Raw genomic sequence first — 20,688 nt, 5'->3', positions numbered from 1 at the left:
AAAAGTCTCAAGAAAATCGTGTGCTTGGATGTGTGCCCCCTCCTTGTTTATGTTGTTTATGTTGATTATCAAAGAAGCCACCACCTTCAGGCTTCAGAAGGTAAGCTAAGGTGTTTTTTTTTGCTTTGGGGGGGCTTTTGGTTCTTTTGGGGGGGGGGGGCATCTGAAATATCCTTGGTCAAGAAAGCTAGATTGCTTCCCTGAGGGGCATAAGGTGGCACCATCTTGTGTCCTATTTCAAAAGGCCTTAGCTAAAGCATTAGTGAAATAGTCTGGTAGAAAAGACAGTGGTAAGGTCCCATCTGACCACAATACTAGACATGACTGAAAAAGAAAAAGGAGCATCAGAACTGCTTGCATACCTTTATGTTTAGGATCCTGACAGAAGTCGTACCCCAGCTTCACTGACAGCTCAGACCTTAGAAGAGTTGAGCCCTGAAGAGGGTGTACAGTTTGGCTATTTCCTGATTCATTCTTGGTACACTCTCACCAAAAAACGGAAGTGTGCAACAATAATCAGTTGAGCAAAGCTAATTAAGAAGTGCAGCAAATCAAAAATCAGGAGGGGTGGCCCTTTCATCCCAAATTTTCTGGCATAATTCAACTGTTGCCACTCCCTATCACAAGAAACAAGCCTACAAAACCATGCAGAGAAACGTAAGAAAGATTCTTCAAAAGGACTTTTCCACAGACAGTAGCAATGGCTGAAGTTGATTATCAGACTCCTAATCTTGTGGAAATAAGCACACTTCTAAGAATAGTCGTCAGCAGGAAATTTTAATTGTACAAACTCAGTAGGATACCACAAAGCATTAATAGAGAGATTCAAAACTGAGACCAGAAGAGTTTCCAAACTAAGATACTCTATTATAGTTGGAGCCGATTTCAGCCTTGAGAAAAGTTTTAACATAGTAGTTTACTGTACCAGAACCTTCCTATGGAAGAAGATTCCTGCATAAGAACCTTTGTGTTTCTGGAAAAATAAGATATTTTTTCCATGAGATCCAAGAAATTGTATTGAGCATGCATGAAACCCACTAGTTTATAAACATTCTAGAAAATGTGGATATTAGTGATCATTTTCTCCATATACATTGTGTACTACTACAATTGTCAAAGATTCCCAATATTCTTAAATCTGTACCTAACATGCGATCTTTCACAAATTCACAGCTGTGCATTGAGAAAGTTTCTACTTAATATTAAGTGAAATGTGCAGTTATAAAATACTAGTTTATGATTGGGTACATTTATGTATTATTTGTTATTTTGACAAAGAGGAAAAAAGTTATTGGAAATGGCAAATGTTTGAACAAATGTCAACCAAAACTTCAGATCCATAACTGGACTGAACTGTTAGATTTTTAGTGTGAACAGCTGTTAGATATTAACTTGTTGCTAGAACTAAGTTCTGGAACTCATTCACCAGGATTTCAAGAGTTGATACCTCTGTGCTTAAGCAACTAAACTGCAGGTAAATGTATTGCAAGCTTTAGGTCTGAACTGCAGGGTTTGATCCAGAATTATACAAGTCCAGGTGGGATTAACATCTTATATCCAACAATGGTAACAGTTTAAAAGTTTGTCTGCAAAATCCTTTATTATACAAAACACCAGCTGATACTTGGCAGGACAGTAAAAAGTAAGTTATAGTTACTTACCCAATAGTGACTGTATATCTTCAAGATAGGTGGTCCACACTGATTTCACTGTTGGCGCAAACATATACAGCGGATTCTTTTGAAAAGCTGTGCCCACTGGGGCCACAACTGCACCTTGCTCACCCTCTTGCTGCAGTTAGCAAGGAGGGATGGGGGGGGGAAAGAGGGGGAGAAATGAACAGGGCAGCTCAATTCCTTCACTCAGTACAAGGACTCCTATCAGCGGGGCCGGAGGAAGGGACGTGGAATTCGTGTGGACACCACATGTTTAAGAACTACAGTTATTTACCATACAGTAAGTTATTTGTTCTTCAAGTGACCATCCACACAGATTCCACTCTTGGTGATTAGCAAGCAGTCGTCCTAATCCCAGAAGGAAGGGGAAGGGAGGCCTACTTTAAGAATGATTGCAGAATGGCCCTACGGATGTTTCTGTAAGACAGGGGTGGGCAAACTACGGTCCATGGGCCGAATCTGGCCGCTCAGGGTTTTGGATCCAGCCCGCAGGATTGCCACCCCCACGCCACTGCTCCCACACCACTCCAGGAAGCGGCCAGCACTATGTCCCTGCAGCCCTGGGGGGGTGGGCCCCAAGGGCTGAGCACACTGCCCTTGCCTGTGGGTACCTCCCCCAAAGCTCCCATTGGCCATGGTTCCCAGCCAATGGGAGCTTCGGGGGAGGTACCCACAGGCAAGGGCAGCACGCAGAGCCCTGTACCCCCCTTCCCACAGGGGCTGCAGGGACGTGGTGCCAGCCGCTCCCCGGAGCGGCACAGGAGTGAAGGCACGGGTGGGTGCCGCTGTCACCCCAGAGCCGCTCCAGAGCCCGCACCTCGAACCCCTCCTGCATCCCAACTCCCTGCCCTCAGCCTCCTACTGCACCCTGCACCCAACCCCTTGCCAAGCCCCCCCCCGCATTCTGCACCCCTCCCTGCATCACTGCCCTGAGCTGCCTCCTACACTGTGCACCCCCTCCTGCACCTCAACCCCTTCTGAGCCCCCTCGTACACTCCTCCTCTGCCCCAACCCCTTGCCCTGAGCCCCTTCCTGCACACCACACCCCCTCCCACACCCTGCACTCCCTCTCACACTCCAGTCCCCTGCCCCAGCCCTACATTCATGGCTTTGCAATTTCCCCACTCAGATGTGGCCCTCAGGCCAAAAAGTCTGCCCATCCCGGGTGTAGGATCTAGAAGTCTGCACCACGGAGTGGGGGAAAGGTGGAGGGGAAAATGCAAAAATATGGACTAATATGACCACACCAGAGGAAAGTGCTGGCCCTGCATACAAGAAGGCCCACTGAAACCAAATGAGCCATTGTGAAACAAAAGACAAAAAACTTTCCTGATTGCCACTCTCTCCACCTTCGCCCCACCCCAAAGAGGAGACAGGCATAGACAGCTGTACCATCAGTTTGAATTCTAGGGCAGGGGTTCTCAACCTTTTTCTTTCTGAGGCCCCACTCAACATGCTATAAAGACTCCAGGGCCCAGCAAGGGAGGTGAAAGACTCAGGGATCCAGGCTAGGGGTGGGCCCTTGGGCATAAGCATACTTTGACTTCTATTTTGGGGGGGCAAGGGCCAGTAGGGCTTGGGCCAGCTCCACATGGTAGGGTCCAGGGAGGCAGTGCCACCTCCACCCCGACCCACCTCAGCAGACCACCCAGCCTGACTAGGTTGTGAGGGTTGTGGGGGGACGGACTCAAGGTGTAGGGTGGGGAGTAGCTAGGGACTGTGTGCAGGCAGGGAGTAGCTCAGGATGCAGGCTGGGGGAGTAGCTAGGGGGTGTGTGCCAGAAGGGCTCGCCTATGGTAATTACTCCCCCTGCCTAGGCAGCTCTTACCAGTTGCTTGAGCTGAGAAGCAGCCACAATCCCAAGCACCAGCAGCAGGAAATGGAACAACACGGCTGCCTGCTCCATGGCTTCCCGCCTCGACCTGGCCAAGGGGCAGGAGCTCGGGGGCAGGGCAGGAGGAAGTGGGGGGGGGGGTGGAGCTGCCCTGCCACTGCAGGAATGGAAGGCAACCAGCCTTCAGCCCCACAGCTTGGGGGGGCACTGAGGCTCAGGCTCTCGGTTCCAGCCGCAGGGTCCCACAGCCCCCCCTGAAAGGGCTTGAGGCCCCCCCAGGGGGATGCAGACCGCCAGCTGAGAAACCACTGCTCTAGGGGAAGGGAATACAAATGTCTGACCAGAAGGAACTGTATAACTATGCTACTTGGAATTTGGAGAAATCACTAATTTCTAACCATAAGTAAGGGAACCCCAAGCTGCTTAGCTTGGGTTCACGTTAAAGGACAGAGATCTTGTAAATTACAGCAGCTTCTATTACTGTCTTAAGTTTCAAAAGGTAACATTTGTGAGAGAATGTTTATGGACTTTAACCACATAAAATAGCTTTTTTAGTTAATAACTCTTGAGTTAGTTTATTACAGGATTGACTATAAGCATTGTCTTTGATGAGAGATCTAAAGTACAACTGACCTGGAGTAAGTGACTGGTCCTTTAGGACTGGGAGTAACCTGAATATTTTGTGATTTTTGGTGTAAGGAACCATCTATCACAAAAAGGCAGGCTTGCCTGCATGGCAATACTATCCCCTTAGGCACTGTGGTCTCCCGTGACTCCATGTTAGGGCTGTTATAGGTTGAGGAACTCACACTTGATACTTGGTCGGTGAAATCTAATTCTAGAACACACGACCAGTTTGGTGTTTTTGCCCTGTTCTTTAACAGTCTCCACTAAGGTTGGCACTCACAGTTGACAGCCATTCTAGACACCTTGACAGCATAGTCACTTAAAAGATCATTAAGAGGAAAAAGCTCAGCCAGCACAGTCATCTACTGGCTGCATTTTGCACTATACCTGTGATCAACTCTCAGAACTCAAGTCTTTCTCATCCTAGGTCAAAGGAATTGAGTGTCATAGCACGAATTGATAGAATGGCAAACTCTGAGGGCTCTTAACAAAAGATAGATTTTTTTCCTCCTGCAGTATATTATAGTCTTCATGAAAAGGCACTTCACTGGAACTCAGTTTCTGTTCCTATTGCCGCTGACTTCTTGTGCAACCAGTGCACACTGGTTAATTTCTCCTTGCTTCCTGTTCCTCATCTACTTCCCCCCTACAAAGTAGTACTTCAGGGACAAGATTATTAATGCTTGAGGTGTTTAGATGCAACAGTGATTTGTGCCTTAGAAAACTCTGCAAATAAAAATTAAATATGTCCAGTTTCTTTCCGCCAAGTGCAGACTGGGTTAAAACTCATTTAACAGCAACGACATGGAGAACTGCAGCAAAGCTAACACACCCAGAAATTTTAAGTGCAGCACAGTAGACTGTCTAGTGGACAGCAAAGTTTCCCTTGATTAAATGTTGGTGGTCACGGGGTGCTGAACAGGCTTTAATGTTAAGTTTTAATAATTAACATTTGTGCAAACCTTTGAATAGGTAAAATACTATTACAAGTGATAGAATTTTTATTGAAGACGTGATGTACTAAGCCACTTTGAAGGACAAAAAGGATGTTATTTTCTTTCCTCTACTTAGTCTGTTGCAGAATTAAAAGTTCATTGTTTTAAAAAAAATTATACTTTTATCTTTTAAGAGCTGTGCCTTCTGCAGTTCGATGGGGCTGCCTGTACCAAGTCTGAATTAAGAGGGGAAGGTTGAGTGCAAAGCTACCCATCTAGCCTCATTAAAAACAAAAAACAAAATAAAAAACAAAAAAAAACCCTCATTGGTTATAGAAATTGAACCAGGCTTCCATTCCAGTACAAATGGCTGCTCAGTAGAGAACACTGCCAACTCCTCATACTACATGAAAGTTCCTGTTGAAATCCAGTCTCTAGAAGCCAGAACCCTAGAAAGTTTGATGCTGGCAATAAGAAAAAACACTTTAAAATGGAAGAGCAGTTTAGTGAAGTTTGAGGAAAGACCCTTCCTGGCCAGTGGAAACATGGAATCATTGTCAAAACCATTGTAAAATACCCCAAAAGGGTGATCTTACTAACAGGGCCAGCTCTAGGCCCCAGCAAAGCAAGAAAGTGCTTGGGGCGGCATATTTGCAGGAGCAGCATTCGGGCCATCCTTCTCTTTTTCTTTTTTTTTTGGCGCTTGGGAGCCGTCATAGCACCCCATGACACTCACTTCCTCCCCTCTCAATGCTGCAGAAGCCTCAGAGCAGCAGGGATGCAACATGGGAGCTAAGAACCCAGAGGGGGCCCTGGGAGCTATAGTTCTTTTCCTGCTCTAGGGCTGGCTCTATGGGCAGGGAGCTAACCAAGGAACTACATTTCCCAGCATTCCCTTGGCAGCGATCAACAGGACGGGGAGGGAGTAAGGTAACTGGGACCTCATGCTGCAGGGGCTGCTGTGGCAGGGCGGCCAGGAGCAGCAGCGGGGCCTTAGAGAGGCGCTCTCCGGGGCTCCACTCCCCGCCAGTGGCTCCCTCTGGGGCTGCTCTGCCCCGGCTCCTCAGCCCCCTGCTGGGGCGGTCCCCTGGCTCTGCCCTCCCGGGTCCCACCGATCCTGGAGGCGGGAGCCCTGGGCTGAGGCTCGGCCTAGGAGCTCCACTGCTTATCCCAACCCTGCCAGCACCGGACCAGCTGGAGGTGAGGGAAGAGTGGGCGAAATCAGGGCTCCCCTGGGCGCCAGGAAGGAGTCGGGTGGATGCAGCTTCCATCCCTGCTAGTGTAATGAAGGGGCTGCTGATGACCCACCCTGAGAGCGAGTTACCAGTGACCCAGGGTTGGGGCGGCAGCGGGGGAAGTGGGGGGAGAAGCCCACAGCTGGGGATGCGGGGGGGGGGGGGGAGCCCATGGCTGGGGACAGCCAAAAATTTTTTTGCTTGGGGTGGCAAAAAAAACTTAAGAGCTGGCACTGCTTACTAACAACTAGAGAGGAGTTACACTACTTTCTCTTGTAGGGAAAAGCCTTCTGATGTGTGATGCTAAACAAGATGAAAGGAGCAGAGGCGGCAAAGCTTAGAAAAGAACAGGCTGGATTCAGGCACAAGAGATTGTGCCGATCAGATATTCACACTAAGTACCATTATAAAAGAATGTATAGAATAGCAATCTTTCCTCATTATCAATTTCATTACATTTTCAAAGGGCATATTTTTACAACCTGCTCTGACATAATATTGAGGAATATTCTTCAGTCCTACGGAATCCCAGCTGAAGCTGTCAACATCATCAAGGCCATGTACAGAGATGTGAGATGCTTTGTAGAAGTGAACCACCAGACAACATAATGGTTCAATGCGGACACTGGCATGAAACGGGGCTGCATTTTATCTCCACTGTTTGACATTGCCACGGACTGGATAAAGTGCATAACCTACACAAATACTGGTATAGGATGGACAGATGGAAAATGCCTAGAAGACTTAGACTTTGCAGATGATATTGTGCTACTGAACAATACCCCAAAAAAATTTAGAGAGAGACTACCTGGCCACAAAAATAAATAAATAAATAAAATAAAACCCACATGCCAAGGGAGGGCTCAAAATTAGTTATGCTAAAACAAACATCCTTGAAACCCACGTCATCAAGCAGTAACATCACATTAGAAGGCAAAAATCAAGAAATTAGAGCCGTTCACCTACCTGGGCAGCACCATATTCGCCAACTGAAGACAAGAAGGAAGTGACATCAAGAAAGGAAAGGCATCCAGAATATTTACTAATCAGAATATGGAAACCAAAAGATGTATGGCACCAGAATAAAAGTGAGAATTTTCAATTCAAATATAATTTCAGTGTTACCATATGGCTGCAAGAGCTGGAGATTTACAAAATCATTAGGAAAAAAGGAAGCCTTAGAAAATAAGCGCCTGCGAAAGATTCTGGGCATTGGTTGGAAAAACTTCATTATCAAAGAAGAGATTCAAGAAAATCACTAACCAGCAGCTTTTTTCCATCAGAATCTGAAAGCACTACTGTACATATTTAAGGCATATACTCCAGATGCCAATACAGAGACTCCCACATGAAACTATCAAGTGAACACCAAATAGTGTCAGGAAATGAAGGTGCCCAAAAGAAGCCTTAAGAATCACCCTTCGCAGCAAGGGCAGAACAGTCGATCAACACCAAAGAGCAGCAGGAAACAGCAGAGGAACGAAAGATACATTTCTGCCATGTGCGCTAACAGTGGTGAGGGATGGATGTAAGAATTTTTAATAATATTTGGGAGGAACAAAAGGCCATTATCTTCAGGGAGACTGTCAGAATTCTGACAAATCCTTAACAAAACTCCAAATAATTTCATCTCCAAAAATTTCACATCAACTCATGTATCCACCTAAATAAAAATGAAATATGATAAAATATAAGTAGGCAGGTGAACACCAGCAGAGAGTCTGAACAAGATGCTATTTCTCCTTTTATTCCAAAAGATACAAGTTTACCTGACCCAGTGCTGCTAGCCCATTCACTGTTAGCAGCAGAAATATGGGAGAGTAGTTGTAAGAAAGAAAGCCTCTGAAGTGATAGGGACCCTGCCAAAGTCCCATCCTCCCGGTACCTTTCCCCATGAATAAGAAAAGGTAGACTTAATAGCACAGTTTAAGAGAAAATTTTACAAAATAAACAAATGTTTGGTCTTCAGTAGTGCCAGAAAGCTTAGAGAACTTCTGCAAGTTCTCGGAAGACATTTATGAAACTGTGTAAGATCGCATCAGAATTTAAAGTTTATTAATTCAATATTAAAATCCAAACTTAGGTCCATAATATTGGAAACTGACAGTCATCGTGTTGCTAAAACAGCTAATTCACCAATTTTCATTGAAAACAGTGACATATATCTTGTTGCCATAAAGTTTGTTCTAGCTTGAGTCCAAGAAAAGCTGGCAGTAGTTTTACCGTAATACTAAGTTAGCCACTAAAATACTATTTTGTATTAATGATCTGAATGACAGTGGACTAGAACTACAGTAACTCCTCACTTAACGAAACAACGTTAACCGGGATGACTTTATTAGGTTGCTGATCTATTAGAGAACATACTCGTTTAAAATCACGCAACGTTCCGTTATAAGGTTATTTGGCTCGCCCCGCCCGGCACTCCTGCTCAGGAGTGGGGTAGAGGGTTCGCCCCATTCCGCCCTCCTGGCGTTCCAGCTGGGGAGTGGGGTCAGCTCACAGGGGCTTATCCCACCCCGCCCACCCGGCATTCCAGCCAGGGAGTGGGCAAGCCCCCAACCCTGCTCCTTGGCAGGAGTGCCGGATGGGCAGAGTGGGGCAAGACCCCGTGCCCCAACCCCACTATGCCCTGCCTCAACCAAGCTTCACAATCATCATTGGTGAGTTCAGTATTAGTTTAACATTATTTAAAACTTATACTGTATATGTACATAATGACTTGTCTAGCAAAAAACATTTCCCTGGAATCCAACACACACACACACACACCATTTACATTAATTCTTATGGGGAAATTGGAGTCGCTTAACATTGTTTTGCTTAAAGTAGCATTTTTCAGGAACATAACTACAACATTAAGCGAGGAGTTTCTGTATGTGGTCTAGCACTCCCACAGGTATGACATCAAAATTTAAACTGTTAGAATATAGTCTTTTACATTAAGGTTTATTTATTTATTTTAATAAAAGTCAGATCCATTTTATAATCACTATAATATGGTATCCCTGACTTAAACTTCAGGGGAAGGGTAGTTCCCAACTGTGTGGGGAAGTCAACTCTGAAACACGAGCGCGATTCCATCGGACAGATTACATCTTTAGATGTAGCCATAAGGCTGGGTCAGAAGTGGTCATGACCTTTACCCTAGCATAACTCCCAGATAAGATTATAGCAGATCAAGTCACTTTCACTCCTTGTTCTAACTAAAGCAACAGAACAGCTCTACACAATCCAACAAGCTTGCTATGTAACACAGTGAGCCTTTAAGACACTTTTCTCTAGGTTCTCTCCTGTCATTTTGAACTAAATACCTCTGATTTTTATATCATTACCCACTGTGCCCCTGGAAAAGGACTACTGGCAAACTCACTCTATCTACTCCATGCTTTTATTAAAAGCAACAGATAGGGCTCTACACTAATTCATATAGGGTAGATAATTGTCTAAATGAGTTCACATAGTTCTTTTAGGGTCTTAATTTCACAAAAAGTTGTAAGGCTGATTGGAGACCCAATTGGAAAGGTAATTCCACACATCACAACAGTTTCAAAAATACAGTCACCAAAAGAATGACTAAGACAAGAAATACTTTTTTAAAAAAAAATAGAACTGTTTAGGAATATATTTTCCTATACGAGTTTTTTAAAATACCGTTACTTTGTATAATGCCCATTCCAGAGAAAAAGAGATTGGCATTTATATTAATGTAAAACTCTTATCTAATAGATATGTGAGCATGACTGAAATTGAAAGGGAAGCCTATTCTCAAGCACTTAGCAGTTAGTTAGCATTCTATCTTTCAGATCATGTGAAGCTTTAAGAGATCCACTCTCACTGCTATCTTTATTTATCAACTTAAACCGTATAAATGGATTCCACCCAGTTTTAACAAAACTGTACAGGCCAAACACAAACTTACATCAAACTCTCAGGGCTGGTCTACACTCGGTGGGGGCAGGTGGGGTTGATGCAAGATACGCAACTTCAGCTACGAGAATAGTGTAGCTGAAGTCGACATCTTATTTCGACTTGCGTCTCATCCTCACGGTGCAGGATCGACGGCCACGGCTCCCCCGTTGACTCCGCTTCCACCTCTCGCCCTGGTGGAGTTCCGGAGTCGATGGGGAGCGCAGCGGGGAATCGATTTATCGCATCTAGACGAGACACGATAAAGCGATCCCCGATAGATAGATCGCTACCCGTCGATCCGGCGGGTAACCGGGACGTACCCTCAGTGTCAGTGCAGAGTTATGGGTGATAATGATATAAATAGCACCACGCAAAACAATTAAAGAAGGCTTAAATTTTATTTTAACATCAGTGATCTTCAAATGGCACACCATTTAGACTTCCAAAGATACTGCTCACTGAAAACTTTTCCAGCTTACCATACAAAGGGCACTGCTATACCTGTACAGATTTACAGTTTCATATTACAGAATATTTACTATATAACCAAGTTGAACAATGCTACCCAAGCAAATTAAGCCATTTAGAATGATATTAGGCTGCTGCACGGCCGCACAGCTTAGGACCATTGTCATCTTCAAGTCTGACCTCTTGTATAACAGGCCAGAGAGCATACAAATTATTCCTAGAATATATATCTTTTAGAAAAACATCAAACCTTGATTTAAAAAATGGCCAATGATGAAGAATCCACCACAACCCTTGGTAAGCTGATCCAATGATTAATTACCTTCATAGTTAAAAATTTACACTTTATTTCCAGTCTGAATTTGTCTAGCTTCAACTTCCTTATTACTGAAACTTATAGATGTAATCAAGTCATTCCTTAATCTTGTCTTCATTAAGCTAAACAGATTGAGAGCCCTGAGTCTATCACTATAAGCTATGTTTTTTAAATCCTCTAATCATTCCATGGCTTTTCTCTGAAGCATCTCCAATTTATCAATATCCCTCTCGAACTATGGGCACCAGAACTGGACACAGCATTCCAGCAGCGGTTACACCAGTGCCAAATACAGAGGTAAAATAATCTCTCAGCTGCTACTGTGGCAAAGTTCCTCCTCTCCTCTAGTAGGTCCTGCGCTTATTGGCGGATTTCTTCCCCTCAGTGGTTTTCCCCTTGGATGAAACCCATAGACTGGATCAGCTACTCCTATGTCTGATTAGGAGTAGCAGGGCTAGGGGGGAACCCGGGCCCGCCCTCTACTCCGGGTTCCAGCCCAGGGCCCTGTGAATTGCAGCAATCTCTATAGTGCTACTTGTAACCGCTGCTCGACCGCTACAGCTCCCTGGGCTACTTCCCCATAGCCTTCTTCAAACACCTTCTTTATCCTCACCACAGGATCCTCCTGGTGTCTGATGCTGCTTGATTGTATGGTGTTTTCCTCAATCCTCCAGTAGTACCCCCTCTCAGTTCTTAGTTCCTTGTGTCTCTTGCTCCCAGCTCCTCATGCACACTTCTCTCCTCTGGCTCCTCCTCCCTAGACTGGAGTGAGCTCCCCTTTTTATACCAGGTGCCTTGATTAGCCTGTCCTGATTGGTTGCAGGTGCTCCAATCAATGTAGCTCTCTCCGGTGCCTTCTAGAAAGTGCTTAATTGGCCCCAGGTGCCTTGATTAGCCTGGAGCAACTGCCATTTTGGTTCCCATGGTACTAGGGATTTGCTTAGCCTGGAGCTAACATACCTGCTCCTCAATACTTTCCTGTAGCCATCCGGCCTTGCTCCATCACATATCCCCCCCCTCTGCTCAACAACATAGGGTTGGGTAACTTGGGACGCCAGGCAGTGTGCTCGTGAAAGACCATCAGCGTTGCCGTGGTGGCATCCAGCCCTATGCTGTATATGGAACTGGAATGGTTGTAGGGATAAGAACCACCTGGTGACCCTTGCATTCTTTTCCTTATTTCTCTGCATCCACTGGAGCGGTGCATGGTCCGTCACAAGAGTAAATCGCCGGCCCAAGAGGTAATAACGCAGCGTCTCCATGGCCCATTTGACAGTGAGGCATTCTCTCTCGACTACTGCATACTTCTGTTCACGTGGGAGCAGCTTTCTGCTTAGGTAGAGAATCAGGTGTTCTTCATCTCCAATCATTTGTGACAGAACCGCCCCCAACCCCACCTCAGAAGCATCTGTCTGTAAAATAAATTCCTTGGTAAAGTCTGGGGCTATGAGTATGGGGTCATTACAGAGGGCCGTCTGAAGGTCTACAAACGCCCCCTCTGCAGCGTCGGTCCACTTTACCATGTCTGGATCTCGAGCCTTCACCAGGTCCGTTAGAGGACTTGCCCTGCTGGCGAAGTGGGGAATAAACTGTCGGTAGTAGCCTACCACGCCTAGGAATGCACGGACCTGCTTCTTTCGGGTAGGCCGGGGCCAGTTTTGAATCGCTTCTAGTTCATTAGTTTGGGGCTTCACTATACCCCTTCCTACAATATATCCCAGGTACCTAGCTTCTGCTAGTCCTATGGCGCACTTAGCAGTGAGGCCAGCCCGCCTTAAGGTGCGTAGCACTGCCTCAACCTTCTCCAAGTGGGTTCCCCAGTCTGGCGTATGGATGATGACATTATCTAGGTATACAGCTGCATAAACTAGTATGGGGGCGCAGCAGCTTATCCATGAGGTGCTGGAATGTGGCTGGGGCCCCATGTAACCCAAAAGGGAGAACAGTGTACTGGAATAGCCCATCTGGGGTGGAGAACGCTGTCTTTTCTTTAGCTTCTTTGGTCAGGGGAATCTGCCAATACCCTTTTGTCAGATCCAGTGTAGTCAAGAAACGGGCACTACCCAGTCGGTCAACCAGTTCGTCGATGCGTGGTATGGGGTATGCATCAAACTGGGATACTTCATTCAGTCGGCGAAAGTCATTACAGAATCTTGTGGTACCATCAGGTTTGGGCACGAGAACAATTGGACTGCACCACTGACTGTAGGATTCTTCAATAACGCCTAATTCTAACATTTTCTTTACTTCAGCCTTGATTTCTTCTCTTTTGGCTGCTGGGATTCTGTAGGGTCTCAGTGTTATTTTGGCTCCGGGGATCGTGCGGATATGGTGATAGGTCTCAGTTGTCCGCCCCGGTTTTGTAGAGAAAACATCTCGGTTACGATTAATCATATCGGTTGCCTCGATCTTTTCGATTGGCGTCAAGTCGGATGATATCTTTACTTGCTCATGTACGTTATCCTCCTGGGGAAGGAGTCTCCCGGGTGACTAAGCATGCCTCTCGATCATGCCAAGGTTTTAGAAGATTGATGTGGTAAATTTGCTCCAGTTTTCTGCGGCCTGGCTGCCGTACCTTATAGTTTACCTCTCCCACGGCTTCAATTACTTCATAGGGTCCCTGCCACTGGGCCAACAGCTTGCTTTCTGCTGTGGGCACAAGGACCATTACTCGATCCCCCGGTTGGAACCGTCGAAGCTTTGCTTGGTGGTTTTAATGGGTCCGTTGGGTCTCCTGTGCCTTTTCCAAGTGTTCTCATACAATGGGTGTAACCTGGGCTATCTGATCCCTCATCTGTAGTACATGCTCAACTATGTTCCTTCCGGGATTTGGCTCCTCTTCCCAGGCTTCTCTGGCTATATCCAATATGCCTCGGGGGTGGCGCCCATATAGTAGTTCGAATGGAGAGAAGCCTGTGGAGGCTTGTGGAACTTCCCGGATGGCAAACATGAGGTAAGGCAATAGGGTATCCCAGTCTTTCCCATCCCGGCTCACCACTTTCCTGATCATGGCCTTGAGGGTCCTATTGAACCTTTCCACAAGGCCGTCTGTTTGTGGGTGGTATACAGAGGTCCGTAGGGCTTGTACATGGAGCAATGAACAGAGATCTTTCATCAATTTAGACACGAAAGGTGTCCCTTGATCAGTCAGCATCTCCTTGGGAAGCCCAACCCGGGAAAAGATCTGTACTAACTCCTTAGCTATTGTCTTGGAAGCTGTGTTGCGTAGGGGGACAGCTTCCGGGTATCGGGTTGCATAGTCTAGTACAACCAGCACATGTTGGTGGCCCCGAGCTGTCTTCTCTAGGGGCCCAATCAGATCCATGGCTACGCGTTCAAATGGTACCTCTATTATTGGAAGAGGTATCAAAGGGGCCCGTGTGGGCGAGGGCTATGTAGCTGACACTCTGGACAAGAGGTGCAGTATCGCCTGACATCTTCATGTATTCCTGGCCAGAAGAACCTCCGCAGGATCCTGGCCTGGGTTTTCTCTACCCCTAAGTGTCCTCCAAACAAGTGACTGTGGGCGAGGCTCAATATGGCTTTTTGATGTTTTCGGGGCACCAGAAGTTGATGCATCTCCTGCTCCTGCATTTGCACCACACGGTACAGGAGATCTTTCTTCACTATAAAGTAGGGTCCTGGACCTCGGACCTTCCCCTCCACTGGTATCCCATCTATCTCAGCCACCTCTTTCCTGACGTTATCATATCTGGGGTCCTCTGCCTGGTCCCGTCCGAACATCTCTCTCCCAGGACTAACCTGCCTGAGCTCCCAGGGGCCGGCTTCTGCTTCCTCCAATGGCCTGTCGCCCTCATGGCTGGGGCCAGCCTCCGGCTCACCTTCCGTGTTGGTAGTTTCACTGTTGGCTGCTCGTGCCCGTCTGCCTACTAGTGCAGTCTTCTGGCCTTGGGTCAGGATCTGGGTTCCCAAAGCCTTCACGGCCTTCCTTTCTTTTTTTGTCTTCCGGGCCTTTTGGGGGGCTGAGAATAGATCCTGAGAAAACTCAGAAAACATTGGGGGTTGACATTCCCCCAGTGATGAGTCGCTGTCAACAGGGTCTCCACTTCCCTGCAGCCTCTCAGGGGGAAGTAAATTATCAAACCCTGGGTAGTCTCTCCCAATAACTACAGGATATGGGAGTTTAGGTACAATGTCACTGTCACCTCAATGGGGTTTCCCTGAACCTCTATCTCCACTGGGATGGTGGGGTATTGGCTCATGGCCCCATGCACACATGTCACTGCTACATGTTTGGCTTGCAGCAGCTGGCTACTTTTTACCAGCTTACCCGATATAAGGGTGATAGCACTTCCTGAGTCCACCAGTGCTGTAGTTTCCGTTCCATTTATCTTCACTAGCCTGGTATAGTTATGTGGGGCTAACGCAACGCCCGCCAGGTGGATAAGGGAGCATGGGACCTCCGAAACCCCCAAGTTGCATTGCATAGGCTCTTCGGTGCTGGGACACTGTGCTGCTATGTGTCCCCACTCCCCACATGCATAACATCTATAACTATTTCTAGTCAGTCTCCCATCCTGTGGGCTAGGGGGTTTAGTCCCAGGGTTCCCTCCACTCAGGCCAATCCCTTCCTTCTGGAGTCTCTGTTGGTTTTCAGCCCCCCTCTTCCTCCACCTAGGACTCCCCAGGGGTTTAGCTGTCCCTCCTTCCAGGGTTGGGGTTGGGTGTTTGCTTCGGAAGGGGCTTTCCTTGCGTAGTTGGGTCAATTCCCTGGCTGTCATGCGTCTTTCTACCAGCGTGATCATCTCATCATAGGTGCACGGATCGTTCTGGCCTACCCATTTGCGGAGATCTGGTGGCAGTGCCCTCGTGTACCGGTCGATGACCAGAACCTCTAGTATCTCTTCCGGACTCCAGGATTCTGTTTGCAACCACTTTCGTGCGAGATGGACAAGGTCATATAATTGGGATCGTGGGGTTTTGTCTTCCCGGTACCTCCACTCATGATACCGCTGGGCCCGTACTGCGGATGTTACCCCAGATCTGGCCAAGATCTCTGCCTTCAGCTGGGAGTAGTCTGCTGCAGCTTCTTCAGGCAGATCATGGTAGGCCTTCTGGGCCTCCCCACACAGGAACGGGGCAAGGATGCCAGCCCACTGATCTCGAGGCCAGGCCTCCCGTACAGCTGTCCTCTCAAAGGCCAGAAGGTATGCCTCTACATCATCTTCCCTTGTCATTTTCTGCAGCCAATGGCTGGCCCGCATGAGCCGTGTCCCATCATGCCCACAGTTCATTTCTGCAAGGGTCTTTACCTGGCTTACCAGTTCCTGCAACATAGCTCGGTCTTGAACAGCTTGGTCCATCAGCAGGCGGTTAGTTTCTTGCTGCAGCCGCACTGCTTCTTGCTGGGCAGCTGCCTGGACACGGGTAGCCTCCTGCTGGGCCGCCGTGGCTTGTATCAGTTCCCGTACTACCTCATCCATTGTGGTAACAAATTGTAATCCCCTTCCTCTTTGTGTGTGTGTGTGTGTGTGTGTGTGTGTGTGTGTGTGTGTGTGTGTGTGTGTGTGTGTGTGTGTGTGTGTGTTTGTTTTTAAATCACCCTCCTTCTTCCGCCGCGCTGTGCACACCAAAGATCTCACTCCTGACACCAGTTGTGGCAAAGTTCCTCCTCTCCTCTAGTAGGTCCTGCGCTTATTGGCGGATTTCTTCCCCTCAGTGGTTTTCCCCTTGGATGAAACCCATAGACTGGATCAACTACTCCTATGTCTGATTAGGAGTAGTGGGGCTAGGGGGGAACCCGGGCCCGCCCTCTACTCCGGGTTCCAGCCCAGGGCCCTGTGAATTGCAGCAGTCTCTATAGTGCTACTTGTAACCGCTGCTCGACCGCTACAGCTCCCTGGGCTACTTCCCCATAGCCTCCTTCAAACACCTTCTTTATCCTCACCACAGGATCCTCCTGGTGTCTGATGCTGCTTGATTGTATGGTGTTTTCCTCAATCCTCCAGTAGTACCCCCTCTCAGTTCTTAGTTCCTTGTGTTTCTTGCTCCCAGCTCCTCATGCGCATTTCTTTCCTCTGGCTCCTCCTCCCTAGACTGGAGTGAGCTCCCCTTTTTATACCAGGTGCCTTGATTAGCCTGTCCTGATTGGTTGCAGGTGCTCCAATCAATGTAGCTCTCTCCGGTGCCTTCTAGAAAGTGCTTAATTGGCCCCAGGTGCCTTGATTAGCCTGGAGCAACTGCCATTTTGGTTCCCATGGTACTAGGGATTTGCTTAGCCTGGAGCTAACATACCTGCTCCTCAATACTTTCCTGTAGCCATCCGGCCTTGCTCCATCACACTACTCAGGATTCCCCTATTTATACATCCAAGGATTACATTAGCCCTTTTGGCCACAGCATTGCACAGGGAGCTCAAGTTCAAATGATTATCCATCACTACTCCCTAATCTTTTTCATAGTCACTGCTTCTCCAGACAGAGTCCCGCTTCCTGTAACTATGGCCTATATTCTTTCTTCCTAGATCTGGTTCACTGAACCAGAAGATGTGTTCAGAAACACTGGCTCCCAGGTCAGAAGAACCAAGCATATGGCCAAAAGCTTGAGTACATTAAAGCTCAGCTTCTACTTTTCTAGGGATCAAAAGCCTTGAACTGCATGAACTCTAGGTAGGCTCCTCCCCAGCCCAGGAGACATGTATCTAAAGAGATGTGGGTAAGGACATGAGGAGGAAGAAGAGGTAGACACTATAAAATGGGGCTGGAGTTCCCATCAAGCCAGTGGAACAGAAGGGCTCTTCCCAAGAGAAGAGCAATTTCCATCTGACCACAAGGAAAGGACTGAAAGGGACATGGCATGCTCTACTCCTGAGGGAATTCTGCATCAAAAAATTAAAAACTCTGTGCACATTTTAAAATCCTGCAAACTTGTGTTATTTTGACAAATAAAATATGCAGACTATAATCACACCATTTTCAATTATTTGCTGACAAGGTTTTTTTAGAACTAAATTACCAAAACAATTGAAAATGGTGTGATTATAGTGTTATTTTGACAAATAAAATATGCAGAAGCTTGCAGGATTTTAAAATTTTTGAATTTCTACCCCCAAAATTAAGAGTACCAGGGCATGTAGCGTAATCTGGGTACAGGCATCTTAGTAGAGGGTGCAGGGGGGAGGGCGACTCATTGGGAGGTTCTGGGTGCAGGGGGAATGGGACTCTGCAGAGGAGTTCAAGTGAAGGTGGTTAGGGCTCAGCAGGGAGGGCTCAGCTGGAGTATGGGGTCAGGGTGCAACTGGCTGGGACTCAGTGGGGTGAGGGTCCGAATGCAGGGGTCTGGGTGGCTCCTGATGCATGGGGCGAGGCTCAGTGGGGTGGGTTCTGGGTGCAGGAGGTTACAGGCAGTGGTGATGCGGGGAGGGGGGTCCAAATGCATGGGGGTTGGTTGGACAGGGGGGGAACAGCTCTCCCTACAGTGACCCCTTTTCCCCATGGCTGAGGAGCAACAGGGCCAGGAAGTGGGGGAGAGGTCACTGTAGGGGAAGCTGCTCCCCATGCACCCCAACCCCCATGCACAGGGACCCCTGCACCCAACCTCCCTCCGCCCTGCATACAGAACCCCCACACCTCACCAAGTCTCACCTCCTGCACCCAGACAACATCCTCGCCTTCGGTCAACCGCCCCCTCCCCCGCCCTGTGGTACAGAGCTTCCTGCAGCCAGGGAAGGTTTAGGGAGTTGATCTGACCCAGCCCCAGCTGATCCATGCAGGAGAGGGGGAAGGGAGAACTCAGTCTCCCTCGACCTCCTCCCCCCCAGGACTAACATCCCTGGGCGGCCAGAGCAGCCCCAGACCTACACTCCCACCCCCTATCCAGTGACTTATCCCTCCCTGGCAGCGCAGGTGTGTTTGTTTGGGCAGCCAGGGAAGAGGTGAGCGAGCACTGATGCAGCTTCCCTTTCCTTCCCCACAGAAACCATTTTTCTGCAGGAAGCAAAGAGAATCTTCAAGGGGACATGTTTCTGCATGCATGCAGTGGTGGAGAATTTCCCCAGTAGTAATGAACCATTCATTGCCCATAGGAGCAAGTTCACATAGGCCACAAAGCCTCCCAAGATAGGCAAAGTCATGCTGACTGGGTGAAATACGTGGAAACACCTTAAGCCTGGGAGGATTAAAGTGTGAGAAATGTGTCGTGAGAAAGGAAAGCTTTGGCAACCCATGCACAAGGGATGTAATTCCTGGGAGAAAGACAGGTCAGAGAGACCTTCCCTTCGTTGATTAAGGACCTATCGTGGGCTTTGTAAATCAGAACCCTGTCATAAAGAAGTCAGTTTGGTGCAGATGAAGAGGTTTTTCAGATGAGATACACTTGTAATCACTATCACAGCACAAGCTTGTAAACAGAATTGACAAGATGAAGTCACTATGGATTAACTAGGCTCCAAAGAACAGGTACTATATTGCAAAGAAAAATCCCCAAGGGAAAAGTGAAGCTAATGCAAGTGGACCAACAGCCATGAAAACATGGAGGAATTCCCTGAAGTCCACTGAACAGCATGAATAGTAGATCTGGGAATCTCTATACAAAGTTTGTTTGTGGGACCATCTGAGACAGCAAAGATGTAGGAAGGGGTGAAAGTCCCCATGGTGCATATGTCAATCAGAAGATGAGTGTAGAAAACATTGAGATAATTCTTCTGGGAAAGATGACATGATGGCTCCCTTGCAAGGACTTCTGGAAACTGTGACCGAATAATGAGATAATCTGAGATCAAAAAGGACAAGTGGCAGCTGGGAAACCTGAAGAATGAGTAAAAACAACTGTTTATCACCAACTCCCTTATGTATGTATGTATGTAAGGTGGCTCAACTGATATCCTATCAGTCCACCCGAAAAAGGCAGTAAAACCCAGAAGCATAAAGTGTGTCGGGGGAGGAGGAGAGATGGCAAGGCCTCTAGATCTGCAGCAATAAAGGCAGCATCAGAGGTTGCTTTACACAAGTGGATGGTGAGCCAGGCAGAATCTATAAGAGATTGTGCCTTGTGATGGTGTTTGAGGAGAAGGAACTTAAGGAAGATACTACATTCAGTTGTAGAGCAAAAGATACAAAGGCCCAAATGTGTGGTATCCCAAAGGTGAATGCCATACCTGCTTCAGTGGAATCCCGAGGAGAAACCATCAAGTCAGTGGGACAAAGTGGATTTTGACAGGGGCAAGTTAACATTGTCATTCATCCTAGGGATAGAGAATATTATGTCTAGGTCTTGGAGAGATCACATATTAATTTGCCATGGGACAGGGTCATGAGGCCTCTTGTCCACAAGGGGTTCTTGTGCTTTAATTATTGGGAGGGTCTCTTGAAGAAAGTCTCCTCAGGCTGAGCCTTTAGAATTTTTACCACCATGGCAAGACTGGAGAATGGACTCTTGCTCCATGTCAGGGGCAGTCTGGATCCTGATTCAAGCTGGTGTACTTTAGATCCTCATCAACCAAAACTGTGATCACAGGAGAGGAGCCTAGTTTGGAGAAACCCCACTAAAGCAGGGAAAATGCATGCAAAAATCAGAGCAGAACCTAGGGCACTCATTTCTGTAAAATTGGTTTGAGAGAAGTCAGGGTGGGAAGGAAGATTCCCCCAGGAAGAATTTCTGCCCTTGCATGATTTGAGGGCTCCAGATATCAAGGATTAAATCCCGGCAAAGCTTCGTAGGAGTTCAG

General features: G+C 47.4%; 1 protein-coding gene across 4 annotated transcripts in view; it reads right to left on the bottom strand.

Annotated features, from left to right (window-relative positions):
• TBC1D12 (TBC1 domain family member 12) overlaps window positions 1-20,688 on the bottom strand; it is a 100,784-nt gene that overhangs the window by 33,361 nt on the left and 46,735 nt on the right. Inside the window, exon 1 of one of the 4 annotated variants that reach the window (XM_045024981.1) lies at window positions 1,662-1,680. The exons of the other annotated variants lie outside the window; for them this stretch is intronic. The gene's annotated coding sequence lies outside the window, so the exon portion shown is untranslated. Of the gene's footprint in view, window positions 1-1,661; window positions 1,681-20,688 lie in introns of those variants that run through there. 4 annotated transcript variants of the gene reach the window in all.

The sequence above is a fragment of the Mauremys mutica genome, chromosome 7, assembly GCF_020497125.1.
Source record: "Mauremys mutica isolate MM-2020 ecotype Southern chromosome 7, ASM2049712v1, whole genome shotgun sequence".
Lineage (NCBI taxonomy): Eukaryota > Metazoa > Chordata > Testudines > Geoemydidae > Mauremys > Mauremys mutica.
The sequence above is the reverse complement of the archived record's forward strand: the minus strand, read 5'-3'. Positions and strand labels throughout refer to the sequence as shown.